The sequence below is a fragment of the Saccopteryx leptura genome, chromosome 9, assembly GCF_036850995.1.
Source record: "Saccopteryx leptura isolate mSacLep1 chromosome 9, mSacLep1_pri_phased_curated, whole genome shotgun sequence".
Lineage (NCBI taxonomy): Eukaryota > Metazoa > Chordata > Mammalia > Chiroptera > Emballonuridae > Saccopteryx > Saccopteryx leptura.
Window position 1 is genome coordinate 90,233,335 of NC_089511.1, and position 14,651 is coordinate 90,247,985.

At 37.5% G+C, this 14,651-nt stretch overlaps 1 protein-coding gene across 7 annotated transcripts in view; it reads left to right on the forward strand.

Annotated features, from left to right (window-relative positions):
- The window catches only part of MAPK8 (mitogen-activated protein kinase 8), a 90,595-nt gene that overhangs the window by 24,987 nt on the left and 50,957 nt on the right, over positions 1-14,651 (forward strand). Inside the window, exon 2 of one of the 7 annotated variants that reach the window (XM_066349117.1) lies at positions 12,957-13,088. The exons of the other annotated variants lie outside the window; for them this stretch is intronic. The gene's annotated coding sequence lies outside the window, so the exon portion shown is untranslated. The remainder of the gene's footprint in view (positions 1-12,956; positions 13,089-14,651) is intronic. 7 annotated transcript variants of the gene reach the window in all.

Consider the following 14,651-nt stretch of genomic DNA (forward strand, 5'->3'; position numbering starts at 1 on the left):
AAAGTAAAATAATGGCAAAAAAGATCAAAACCACCCATAATCTTACTAATATTTTGGTGTATTTCTTACCATACATTTTGTGCATGTGTGAGAGATTATGTATAGTTATATGCACAGGCTCACACATACATGTGTATGTATATAGGGGATCCAAAACTAGCATTAGCATACCTGAATTGGGGACTATAATAGTGATAACAGCTTTGTTTTGATTAGAGATAAAACTGGAAATATAAATAATGCTTAAAAGAAATCTGGTACTTAACAAAGAAAGAATTTCTGTAAAAATCAGATTTGCAACATTGGTCTTTCTCCCTTAGGCTACTGGGGTTTATTACCATCTCTTAACTTGCCTCTAGCAGCAGAAAATATAGGAAGTGGTTTCAAGGGTTCCATGAAGTTAAAACTGTTTTTGTATTGGGTTAGCAAGAGAGTCATTTTGGTTTTGTAGTGTGAAATAAAATTCATTTTTTAATACAAAGAATAAACTTTAATCAATTATGTATTTTCCATTTTGTTCAGTGACCTTTTGCCGTCTTTCTTGCAGCTTCATGATTCTGCGCTCATAGAAATTTTGGTCCTTATCAGTAAAAAACTGAACCAAGTATGATTTAAGGTCATCATCATTTGTGAAAGTTTTACCATTCAAAGAGTTTTGCAAACTTCAAAATAGTAATCAGATGGTACCAGGTCAGAGCTATATGGGGGATGCAACATCACTTCCCAACCAAGCTCCAGTAATTTCCCATTTGTTACTAAAGATGTGTGAGGCTTTGTATTATCATGGTGGAACACAATTCCTTGGCGATTTGCCAATTCTGGCCATTTTTCTTTGATTGCTTCATCCACTTTCATTCGTTGTTGACAGTGAACATCTGAATTGATTGGTTTCTTGGAAGCAGCTCAAAATACACAACACCATTGTGGTCCCACCAAATTGACAGCATGACCTTTCTTTGATGCAATTCAGCTTTAGATATGGTTTGTGCTGGTTTATCACGCTTGGACCATGATTGTTTCCAAATGATGTTACTGTAGATGACCCATTCTTCATCACCAATGTTGATTCTTTTCAAAAAAGGGTCAGTTTCATTGCGCTAGAGATGCATTTCGCAAATACCGATTTTTGTTGTGTTAAGTGAATCTCTTTCAATTCATGCGGAACCCAAATATCAAGCTTCTTAGCGAGTCCAAGACATTTTAAGTGATTTTCAATTGTTGTGTGTGATACATTTAACCTCTCTGCAATCTCTCGAACAGTTATATGACGATTCTCTTCAATTATGGCTTTTATTTGATCATCATCAGCTTCAGTAGGTAGACCAGAACGTTGGTTGTCTTTGAGTGAAAAATCTCCAGAATAGAATTTTTTAAACCAATTCTGACACGTGCATTCTGTATTGCAATCAATACCATAAACTTCACATATGTTTTTGTGAGCGTCAGCAGCTTTCTTTCCTTTACAGAAATAAAAAAGTAAAATATGCCAAACATGTTCATTTCTACACTCCATGTTAAAATTGACCCTAAACAACAGTTACAAACAAAATTATGCACAACTTGCTTCTAAAGTAACCTAAATATGATTGATATCAAATGTCAAAAGGAAAAAATCATAACAGTGACAGAAGTCCTTCAAAATAATTACAGCGCTATGTGTGACAACCAAAAATACTTTCTTGACAAACCAATAGTAATGCTAAGATGTTATTTGCCTTTTTCAAGCTTCTTCTCCAGAGTTTCGTAGGGGCCACATGACCTGACCTGAGAGGCTGAAGCATAGTGAGGGCAGACGTGCATAAGGGTTTCCAGCTGTCTGAGACTGAGCCAGACAGGAAGTATATTTGGGAAAATGTGAAACAGTGAAACTCTTCTGAGTTAAAAAAGCTTATTTTTCATTAAGATGCTAGTTACATTAACATGCAATAGGTTTGTTATTGTTATTTTTAAGTATGTTTAAAAATTTTCAAATGCTCAGTGTAATGTCTAATATAATACATATTGATATTATTCATGTAAAAAAAAGTTCTTTGGGATCTTCAGTGACTTTGAAGAGCCTAAGGGGTACTGAGACCAAACAGTTTAAGAGCTCTGCATTGTATAATACCAAAAAATTATTTGTTAATATCACTGCCTGTCTTATCAGAAATCTTGGGAAGCTGCCAAGGCTCACAGGGACAGGGACAGGGACAGGTTTTCCAAAATTTTAATTTTTACTTGGTAGTTTGAATTTTATCATTGGAAGTAAATACTTTTGTTTTTCTTGAAGGAATAGGTTTATTTTGTTCATTTTCAAGGAAATGTGTTCCAGTGACCCAAGTCCAAATACTAGTTTGTCAGTCCTTGTTTCAGTTGAAAACGGTGCTTAATAAACAAGGTGCTTACAACTCAGAGAGCGGCCCAGGGGCGTCTTCCTCAGACAGCCACAGTGCACATCCCTGTCACCGGTCCTATCGCTCAGGCATTCCTCGTTTATACTGCGTCAGAACTCAACAACTGACTGCAGGGTCAGATGTGAAGTCCTGTCAGTAAAGTGTTCATGCTTTATTATATTTAAATCCATTGGTCTCTTTCACATGTAAATGATCTTTTGCCCAATGAACTAACAAGCAAATGGAGACAGGCTCATACATGGAGACCAGGCTGACAGCTGTGGGGCTGGGTGAAAGAGGTGGAGGGATAGAATAAAACAGACAAAAAAAGAGAGAAAAACTCATGAACACAGACAACAGTGTGGTGATGGTGGGGGCGGTATGGAGGAGAGAGGGTATGGGGTGATCATTGGTGATGGACAAAGGTGATGTGGAGCAAGGGCTGTACAGAAATGTGTTATAGAGTTGGGCACCTGAAACCTGTATAATTATGTTAACCAGGGTCACTCCCAATAAAATAAAAATACTGGTTCACTGTAGACTTTAGAAGATCTGTACATTTTCTAAACATTGTTATATTTCATTAAAACGCCATTGCCATAGTGTGTTATGAAGACTCACAGGGCCATCACCAAAACTTCATCTGTGTCAAGTATCTGTCAAAATTTATACAATTAATAACTTTTAGCCCTGTCCACGTAGTTCAGTTGATTAGAGCATCATCCCAGTATGCCAAGGTTGCAGGTTCAATCCCCAATCAGGGCATATATAAGAATCAGCCAGGCCTGACCATGCGGTGGCACAGTGGATGGAGCATCAGACTGGGATGTGGAGGACCCAGGTTCGAGACCCCGAGGTTGCCAGCTTGAGCACAGGCTCATCTGGTTTAAGCTAAGCTCACCAGCTTGGACCCAAGGGCGCTGGCTCGAGCAAGGGGTTACTCTGTCTGCTGAAGGTCCGCGGTCAAGGCACATGTGAGAAAGCAATGAACAACTAAGGTGTCGCAACAAAAAAAAACTGATGATTGATGCTTCTCATCTCTCTCCGTTCCTGTCTGTCTGTCCTTGTCTATCCCTCTCTCTGACTCTGTCTCTGTAAAAAAAACAAAAAACAAAAAAAGAATCAACCAATGAATGCATAAATGAGTTTATCGATGAGAGAAATCGATGTTTCTCTCTCAAAAAAAAATTAAAACAATATAATAATAATTTTTGGGAAAGAACTATTTTCTCTAGCCCGACTGAGCAGTGTAAAAAAGAGAAGCCAAAGAGGGACATCACAAATGTGCTGCAGCCTAAGGGAGTATCATCAACAAGTGTATACTAATAATTAAACAACTTAGTCTGGCCTGTGGTGGCGCAGTGGATAAAGCATTGACCTGGAATGCTGAGGTCGCTGGTTCGGAACTTTGGGCTTCCTGGTCAAGGCACATATGAGAAGCAACTACTATGAATTGATGCTTCCTGCTCCACCTCCCTACACCTTTTTCTTTCGTCTCTTTAAAATCATTAAAATCTTTAAAATAATAATAATTAAGCAACTTAGATGAAATGGACAAATTCTTTTAAAAGATTTGTACTGTCCAGACACAATGATAAAGCTGCATATTATTAGAGAAATTGAGTTGGTAATACAGAACTTTCCCACAGGCTCTGTGATCTCACAAGGGAACATTAATTTGATGGAACCATTACTCTTTTACATATTTTTTTAAAGATTTTATTTATTGATTTTTAGAGAAAGAAGGAGTAGAGGGGGAGAGATGGGGGAGAGAAGCATCAGCTCCTAGTTGCTTCACCCTGGTTGTTTGTGGGTTCCCATGTGTGCCCTGGCCAGCAAGCTCAGGGGTCCCAGCCCCTGCGCCACCACAGGCCAGGCTGGAACCCCTGCTCCTCAAACAGTCATTCTCAAAACCTTAGTCTTGGAATGTCTTTACAATCTTAAAACTTATTGAGGATCTCAAATGGATTTTCTTTTTGTGGGCTAGTTTTCAAAATTTACCTTCTTAGCCTGACCATATGATGGCACAGTGAATAGAGCATTGACCTGGGATGCTGAGAACCCAGGTTTGAAACCCCGAGGTCACCAGCGTGATCGTGGGCTCACCAACTTGAGCGCAGGGTCACCAGCTTGAGTGTGAGATCATAGACATGACCCCATGGTCGCTGGCTTGAGGCCAAAACATACACCTGATTGTTTCCACAGAGCAGAATTGAGACACTAGTATGTTTTCCTTGCAGAATTAAGCTTACTTTATTCTCTTATCCACTAGATGGCTCAAGTGCACCATGTTGGGAGGTCATATTGACATTTGCCTGCTTTGCCTATGATTTCTGCTTTCTGAATACTATGTGAATAGTTGTCTGGACCAACTATTCCAGTTCTTTACATAAATGTGATGACAACTTTCCCCACATTTTCTGATTATTTACGAACATGAAAATCAGTTAAAGGCTTGCTTATGTAGAAGACAGCCTGACTGGTGGTGACACAGTTGCTAGAGCATCCACCTGGGATGTGGAGGTCCCAGGTTCAGAACCCCAAGGCTTGAGTGCAGGCATGCTGGCTTGAGTGCAGGATCATTGAAGTGATCCCAAGGTTTCTGGCTCGGTTAGAGCCCCGCTCCCCACACTGGTTAAGGCACGTATGAGAAGCAATCAATGAACAAGTAAAGTGAAGCAGCTGCAAGTTGATGCAAAGACATTGTATTATAGGGCTTAGAAGAGTTCATTTTTTGCTTTCAAGAGCATTTTGGACTTGACTAATCTCTATTTAGATTCCCTGAAACTGGGCATGGGGTTAGTAACTCATTCTTTTCTTACTGATTCCTGGTCATTTTGTGTCATTTTACAGAATATGGTGGTACTTGAGGAGTTTTTGAGGGTTAGGGCTGTTGCTTGAACTTAGTAATATTTATGAGCTCAGTGATAGAGCGCCATTCTGGAGTGTGGATGTCCCGGGTTTGATTTCTGGTCATGGCACACAGGAGAAGCTACCATCTGCTTCTCCACCCTTTCCCCTCTTGCCTCTCTCTCTCTCTCTCTCTCTCTCTCTTTTCCCCTCCTGAAGCCATGGCTCGATTGGAGCAAGTTGGCCTTGGATGCTGAGGATGGCTCCATGGCCTCTGCCTCAGGCGCTAAGAAGAGTTTGGTTGTGGAGCAACAGAACAGCACCCCAGATGGGCAGAACATCACCCCCTAATGGGCTTGCTGGGTGGATCCCAATCAGGGTGCATGCTGTCTCTGCTTCCCCTCCTCTTACTGAATATATATTTATATATATATATGTGTGTGTGTGTGTGTATATATAGGGGGGGGGGAGGGAATGTGTTCGTTTGTTTGGCACTTTACTAGGTGGGAGGGGGAGAAATACTATGTGAATAACCAAGACATGTTTATCAGTAGGCAGCCTACTACATTTTTTTTTTAGTTTATGAGCCACGTACTACTAATGGGTAAGCAGAAATAGCTGATGAAGGTCATGTTGTAATTAATCATGTGGACAGCAGGAGCAGAATTTTATCTCTTTCTGACATGGCCCTTGTTGATACTGTATGAAAATAAGAATTTTTTAAAGCTGTGCTCTTCAGAAATATTTTATGATCATTGTTGCTTTGAGTTCTTAGGCAGAAAGGAAGTGGGACTAAGATTGGTTGAAAGTTTATTACGTGCCAGTTTCTCACCCAATATACATTAATTAATTTGTTTCCTGCAAGAACCTGGAAGAAAAATACAAATATCCCCATTTTACAGATGAAACCGAAGGATGAAATGGTTGAGTAAATTGTGCAGGATTAAACAACTAGTAAGGGGAGAGGTGAGTTCTGGTCCTCACCAGACCTGCTTCAGTGCTCTCCTTTTCTCCAGGTGTCATGTGGTCTCTGGGAAGAGGGTGTCTGTGCCTCCAAGGAGGGAACCTGCCTCTCTGAGGAATCAACAGTTACTTTATTCTTTTGACCTAGAGAAAAACCATTATTTCCTAAAGTGGCAGAACCATTTTTTAAATTATTTTAACTGGTTAGATACTTTCATATCCTAAAGGCAGAACACTCCAAACAATTGCTTAATTTTTAAAGACCTTTGTTATAAAGCAAGGGTAGTCAACCTTTTTATACCTACCACCCACTTTTGTATCTCTGTTAGTAGTAAAATTTTCTAACCACCCATGGGTTCCACAGTAATGGTGATTTATAAAGTAGGGAAGTAACTTTACTTTATAAAATCTATAAAGCAGAATTACAGCAAGTTAAAGCATATAATAATAATTACTTACCAAGTACTTTATGTCGGATTTTTGCTAAGTTTGGCAGAATAAATCTTTATAAACCAACTTACTGTAGTTAAATCTATCTTTTTATTTATACCTTGGTTGCTCCACTACCGCCCACCATGAAAGCTGGAATGCTCACTAGTGGGCGGTAGGGACCAGGTTGACTACCACTTTTATAAAGAAATGGTTTGGGCAAACTAGAGCAATCAGTCCTATTAACTCTTTAACAGTTAACCTTAGAATGATAGTTTTAAACTTTGTGTAAAAATTGATGTTTCCAGAAAAACTCTACCTAACATTAATTCTTCAGTCATTTTATATGTATTTGTATATGCATTTGTGTATATTCAGTACCCATGGTAATTACTATGAATTATTTCCATCAATTTGAAAATATAACCTGTGATTTAAAGAAAATTGCATTTTATTGATATAAAACATACCCAAAATATTAACAGTATGGTAACTAGATAATAATTTGTTTCTTTTCATAAAGTCTCTTGTATTTTTCTTGTTTAAGGATCAGGTAGCTAAGCTGTGTAAAAGAGGAAATGTGGTCATTATCTAAGTTTCTTAAGGAAACAAAACTGAAAGTAAAAAATAATATAAAAACATGTTAAAAGAGGTACTTAATTTTCTCTCTGGCTGTGGTATCATTTTTCTTGATTCTGTAGTCTTTGTCCTTTTTCATTGTGTTGTTAGGTACCAAAGTTTTCAAAGTTGATGTTGTACCTTCAGAGCTATTGAAACAAATTATCAGTACTGCTTACTGACTTGAATCCATTGATGTCATTTCATGTCATCAGATTTTGCATACTATGTCATCTTGCCAGGCCATGAGTACATTTATTATTCTTGTGTTTCCTTATAAATTATTCTACATACTGCCTAGGTGTACTGAGATTTTTATTCCTATTTTCAGCATTATTCAGTATTATTACTATATGTACAAAGTGTTGCTTTGTATTGGAAATTCCTAAGCTTTCCCAGGACAGTGAGAAACTAAAGAGACTCATTCCTTCTTTTGAGGGAAATGTAAAATTGTTCATTTGTCTATAAAAAAACCTTTGGCAAAGGTATTGTAATATGTTGAATTCTTAGCCATTCTATTGCTGATTGCCATGTATATGAATGATATTTTAGATATGAGTATGAGGAAGGAGCTTTCTGTTGTCAAGGATGAAGCATGTTCTGTGAATTATCGTCATGGTATGACAATTGAATAACCATTATGTCTTGCTGAATCAACCTCATCTAAATTTTAATTGTATGTTGAATTGTTTAGCCACTTCCTGATTTAATGAGAAGTCACAATATATAGTCATTTAATAGCTAGTGTCTTCTACTTCATAGATTGTAGAATGTCCTTGGCAAGTAAAGAAAAGTTTATAAGAAATTGAAAACAAATGAGAATTCTTTTAGAATACAGTCTATCTAGTCTGTTTTCTATAATTTGAAGTGACTGAATGATTGTCCTATATGTATTAAGAGAGTTCTAGTATATGTAAACATTTAACTTACTATAACTTTTATTGGAAGTTAAGCAAAAGACAAAGAAAGCAACCTAGATAAATTCAGCGTATATGGGTGGGAAGTACAACTAGACTTCACCAAGGCCTGGAACGGGAATGGTCATCACTGAGCATCAGGCAGTCTTTCTTCATCTTTCCTCACCGCAAGGTGTCTTGTCTCTAGCTGGTGCTTCATTGTTCTTTGTTTTGTTTTGTTTTTTTAATTTTTTTTTTAATTTTTTTTTTTTAATGGGGTGACATCAATAAATCAGGATACATATTTTCAAAGATAACAAGTCCAGGTTATCTTGTCGTTCGGTTATGTTGCATACCCATCACCCAAAGTCAGATTGTCCTCTGTCACTTTCTATCTTGTTTTCTTTGTGCCCCTCCCCCTTTCCCTCTCCCATTCCCCCCTCCCCCCATAACCACCACACTCTTATCAATGTCTCTTAGTTTCACTTTTATGTCCCACCTACATATGGAATAATGCAGTTCCTGTTTTTTTCTGATTTACTTATTTCGCTTCGTATCATGTTATCAAGATCCCACCATTTTGCTGTAAATGATCCGATGTCATCATTTCTTATGGCTGAGTAGTATTCCATAGTGTATATGTGCCACATCTTCTTTATCCAGTCATCTATTGACGGGCTTTTTGGTTGTTTCCATGTCCTGGCCACTGTGAACAATGCTGCAATAAACATGGGGCTGCATGTGTCTTTACGTATCAGTGTTTCTGAGTTTTTGGGGTATATACCCAGTAGAGGGATTGCTGGGTCATAAGGTAGTTCTATTTTCAGTTTTTTGAGGAACCACCATACTTTCTTCCAGAGCATTTTATGAATTTGACTCCACAGGCAAGAGAAGTGAAGGCAAAAATTAATGAATGGGACTACATCAGACTAAGAAGTTTTTGCTCAGCAAGAGAAACTGATAGCAAAATAAACAGAAAGCCAACTAAATGGGAAATGATATTTTCAAACAACAGCTCAGATAAGGGCCTAATATCCAAAATATACAAAGAACTCATAAAACTCAACAACAAACAAACAATCCATTAAAAAAATGGGAAGAGGATATGAACAGACACTTCTCCCAGGAAGAAATACAAATGGCCAACAGAGATATGAAAAGATGCTCATCTTCTTTAGTTATTAGAGAAATGCAAATCAAAACTGCAATGAGATATCACCTCACACCTGTTCGATTAGCTATTATTAGCAAGACAGGTAATAGCAAATGTTGGAGAGGCTGTGGAGAAAAAGGAACCCTCATACACTGTTGGTGGGAATGTAAAGTAGCTTCATTGTTCTTTGTGTACAGGTTTCTCTAAGTAGAAAGCTAAGCCTTAAAAAAAACTCTTAGTTTTTTCTCCCAAGAGAGAATCTGATTGGCTCACTGTCTTCTCTTTGTCTGATCAGCTGTGGCCAGGACAGCATCTTAGCATAAGTGTAACTCCTTCGAAGCCTGCTCCTCTCATAACTAAGAAGGTTCAGTGAGGTATAGGCTGGGTAGGTTTCTCAGGATGAACCGACTTCAGAAGATCACTCTGGCATCAGAGTGAAGAATTGCTGATAAACTGTGGTAATTATATGTGGAATTAACTGATAGGAATAAAATCCCCTGTAAGATGCATCTGGGACATTTCTCATTTGCTATTCCTAATTTGTGGTTTTAGGAAGTGTCTCTGGTGATGGTTGAATGTAATCAACATTTTCTTTTGTGAGCCTGAGGATCTTATTACTAAAAGACTTTGCTACTTGGAATGATTTCTAAAAAAAAAAGATTTGGCAAAAGTTATTACAAAACCCAATTGCAAAAGTACAAACCAGGCTGTCTTCTTCCCACCCCTTTGTAGTGGGGTCAGATTCTCCTAGAAGTGAGGGCAGATTAGGAACAATTGGTATACATGGTAGAAAGAACCAGTGGTGACCTGACCTTCAAGGTTATCTCTTGGCTGAAGGAATTTTTTTTCCTGCACTCATAGGTAACTAAAGAAACAGGCTAATTATACTGATGCTTAAAAGATTTGCCCTCTACTTTTTTACAGAGTATCTATAGGAGTAAATCCTCCTACTCCTGTCTACCTCCTCTTTGCAAGACAGTGGTGCAGAAAAGGAAGTAAGGAGAAGGAAGAGTCTCACATGTAGAGGGGCATTATTCAGCCCTCTGTTAGGCTCTTTAATAAAGACTGAGTCAAATGAATTAATTTTTATAAGAGTCTAACCTCTTCCTTAAAGCTTCATTATTTGAATGCTATGGTAGTAACATTTTATCATACACAAGTTTAATTTTTCCAATATCCAGCTATATACATGTCTTGCAGACAGATAACAGTTTAAATGGTTGACAAATCTGTCCATCACAGTGAGTTCAGACCCTTGCAGACAAGAGTCTATTGTTCTATCTTAGTAGTTCCTACATATCTCCCATAGGGTAAGCATTTCATATTTGGAGTGTCTTTAAATGTTATTTTGCCAAATATGTCATATGTTGTGATTTAAGGAACTTTAGGGATGATTTGACTATGCAAGTTTTGTAAATTGTTTAGAAAAATGGAATCTTGTGTACACTGGAGTTAGAGTTTAAAATCAGTTCATAAAGCAAAAGCCAGAATCAATCTTTAGAGGTCCTTAACTCATAAAGTATACTTATGACCATTACTTATGCAAATTTAAATTAGAGAATCACTAAGCTAGAATAAAGGGCAAAAGGAAAAGTATACAGGAGGCTGTAAGTTCACCCCTTTTGGCTTTAAAGATGGTGGATAAGTAGACAATTTTGTTTCTCATTGCCTGTTGGCTTTATTTCATTCTGTTTTAATAATAAGCTTTTTAAATCTTAATTTGTATTAATAGTTTATTTGTTGTGAGGATTATATAGGAGCTTGTTGAGTTTTACCTTTCTGTAAGATAGCTTCTGAAGTCAGTTGGTTAAATTCTAAGGTTAACCATTAAATAGATTTGTGATGCAATCTTGTTGTTTTCCTTATTTCTCTTTTCTTTTCCTTTGGTATTTTAATAACACCTCTTTTGAGAAGTCCTGCTTCTTCTCTGTATTAAAAGGAGCAAAGGGAAGAGGATTGGTATCAGATCCTTTATTGAACTTGAATAAGAACAAAGAGAAGTAGCATGGCCCTCTAGGTTTATGGTTGCACTACCCCATTCCCACCAATTCTCCTTTTCATTGGATACTTTTTATTGTAAATGTGATCAGGTTGTCTCTATGTTGTGTATGTTATGTGTGCTATACTATGCGATACTAGATTACATATAATATATAAACTATATATTACATGTAATATATAAAATATATAATCATCCTCCCTTGACCTTTCTTCACTAGTTTCCTTCCATCTTCTTTGCTAACTTTCTCTACAGAAGTAGCTATACCCATTTAACCTACATAGTTCTAAAGTCATATCCCACTCACACCTTAGCTCATTTTAAGCTAGCTTCTACCCTCATCACATTATTCAAATAAATGACTTGATCTTTCTGTAGCATTCAATACTATTGATCACTATGATCTTAAAACATTCTTCCTTTGGCTTCTCCACTGTGTTTCCCTCATTTTCTATCAATTCTTGAAATATCAGGCTACCAAATTGTTATTTCCATTTGGATGGCTTAGAGATATTTCAGATTCAACATGCTTAAGACTCAGCATATTTATAACTCTCCTCTTCCTCCATATCTTCTTTACCACCAAGGTTTGCTTTCTTTTGGACTCCATACAGTATAAAGGTGAAGGACTCAAATCTTCCCTCTTCCCCTTATTAACTTTGTAACCATAGGCAATTAACCATTCTAACTCAATTTCATTATCTGTAAGATGGGAAAAAAATTGTTCCTATCTGAACATAAGGAAACGTCAGACAAAGAGTATATTGGACTTATAGTTCCAGCCAAGATACAGTAACAGGGACTGGATTTATCCTCTAGCCATACAACTAGAAAGCTCTCAAAGGATTGCTATGAGCCTGAAAAGAGTACAGGCTTTTTCCTGGGTTATGAATGAGATAGGTTTTGTAGGTTTGACAATGTTTAAGTATTTATATGTACAGAAAGGTAAAAATAAATACTATGTTAAGACAAACATCTAAGTTGCATTTAACAGGCAAATGTACCTGTTGCAACTTACATACAAATTCGAGTTCAGAACAAACCCACAGAACCTGTTTTGTTCATTAACTGAGGACTGCTTGTATTTATAAAGTGCTTGAAACAGGACCTGGCATAAAGTAAGCTCTATATAAGTGTATAATATACACTTATAATAATAAAATAATATTATAAAATTATATAATAAAATATATAATTTTATATATATAAAATTAAATATGTAGGATATTTGATGAAAGGCCTGGCACTCAACACTTTCCTCCAATCCTCTTTCCACTTCTCTTCCTATTTCCCGACTCTGGAAGGCAAGGAGGGAATTCAAGTTAAGGTCGGAAATTGGTCTGGATGACCAATTTGATCTTCCTGTGAGCATAACTGGTGTTTAAATCATTACCAGAATTTTCTTCAAGCCTGTGGTTTGTCTACATAGGCAGAGTTTATGAGACTGGTCATTCCAGACAGTCCTCTCTGGAGTCTTACATGACTAGTTTAGCTGTTGATTTTGGAAATATTTCTATGGGCCTTTCTTTAATTCATCCAAACAACTTATATAACTCCCAAAACTGCTTCCAATTTTATTTATCTTCTTTTTTTAAAGCTTATATTGTTTGGACTTTTTTATTTTTAATTCCATCACTCCTAAGAATCCTCATTAGTCATAATATTCTTTCACCTAGGTTGCTACAGCAGCTCACTAGTTTCCTCTTCCAGCTCTCTTCTCTGCACTTCCCAGTGGTTCCCACCCTTCCTAGGAACTCAGCTGTGTGAACCCAGTGTAGGAGCCTCTGCATGTGCCCAGCACAAGGCAGGTACTTTGTATTTGTTGAATTAATTTTTGGTCTTTTAAGCAGAGGCGGATTTAATGGCAGGCACACTGGGCGTGAGCTCTGGACCCCAACTTCTGAAGGGCCCGACAAAATCCCAACTTTACACTTTTTTCTGATGACACCAAGTTTTGTTTCATATGTACAATTTTAACATTAATAGTACATAGTGTTTTTTAGTTATTTAAAAATATGGTTAACATGTATTTTTATTTTCTCTTTCTATAGACTTTTTAAAAATTTTTTAAGACTTTATTCATTTTTAGAGAGGAGAGAGAGAGAGGAGGAGGAGGAGCAGGAAGCATCAACTCCCATATGTGCCTTGACCAGGCAAGCCCATGGTTTTGAACCGGTGACCTCAGCATTCCAGGTCAACACTTTATCCACTGTGCCACCACAGGTCAGGCCCTTTCTCTTTTTAAGGGGCTCAATATTTTCTTCTACAGCCAGGGCCTCAAACAACCTTAATCTGACTCTTTTTTTCAGTCTTGTCAGGATGTTAAGTTTGTTTTGTTAGCATTGTTTACAACCCCCCCCCCCAACACACACATCAAAAAAACCCCAAAATACAGTAGTTGGACTGGTGGTAGCGCAGTGGGTTGAGCATCAGTCAGCCCAGGATACTGAGGTCTCTGGTTCAAAGCCCTGAGGTCTCCAGTTTGAGCGCAGGCTCTTCCAGCTTGAGTGTGAGATCATCAGCATGATCCCAGGGTCTCTGACTTGAGCCCAAAGTCACTGGTTTGAGCAAGGGTTCACTGGCCCAGCTTGAGGTGCCAGGTCAAGGCACATATGAGAAGCAATCAGTGAATAACTTAGGTGAAGCAACTATGAGTTGATGCTTCTCCTCTCCCTTCCTGCCTCTCTTTTCCTCTAAAACAAACAAACAAACAAACAAAAAACAGTAATTATTTAGATCTAACTTGTTCCTTGGCTTATTCCAGGCTGTGGAGAGTAGCGTCGCAGCTGTCTTGCTGCATACCTTTCCTAATAGGCCACTTTTGCCTAGTAAGGGTAGATATAATAGGTCTATTAATAACCAGTACTCAAATGGGTAGAAAAAGAATACTTGGTCTTTTAATCAGACAGGTGGTAAATAAAGAACTGTGGTCAGAATTTAGGTTATAGTTTTGATGCCCCAAACAGTTCAATTATTTTGTTTTATACCCTAATATACAGTACTAAATGCTTCTCTCTCGCTAATATTTTCTCATTTTAAAAATAATATTGTATCTTCTTATTTTTGTACCTCTCCCAACCATTACAACTTCAGCATATGCATCCCACCCAGATATTGCTATTGAGGGTCATAGGCTCTGTCACCATGACAGCACTGTGCTGCTCTATGTCTGTTAGGTAGGGTAATGTATGCTTACCAGCTTATTAGCATATAAATCTGTTATTCCTCCCTTGTGAATTATTTTTGAATGAATGTTTATCAATTTTGCACAAAAGTTAAGGTTTCAGTACTCTATAATATTATAAACACATAAAAAGAACTGGTTTCAAATTTTATACTGTGGCAATGGCCTTGAAAATGTATTGTTATAT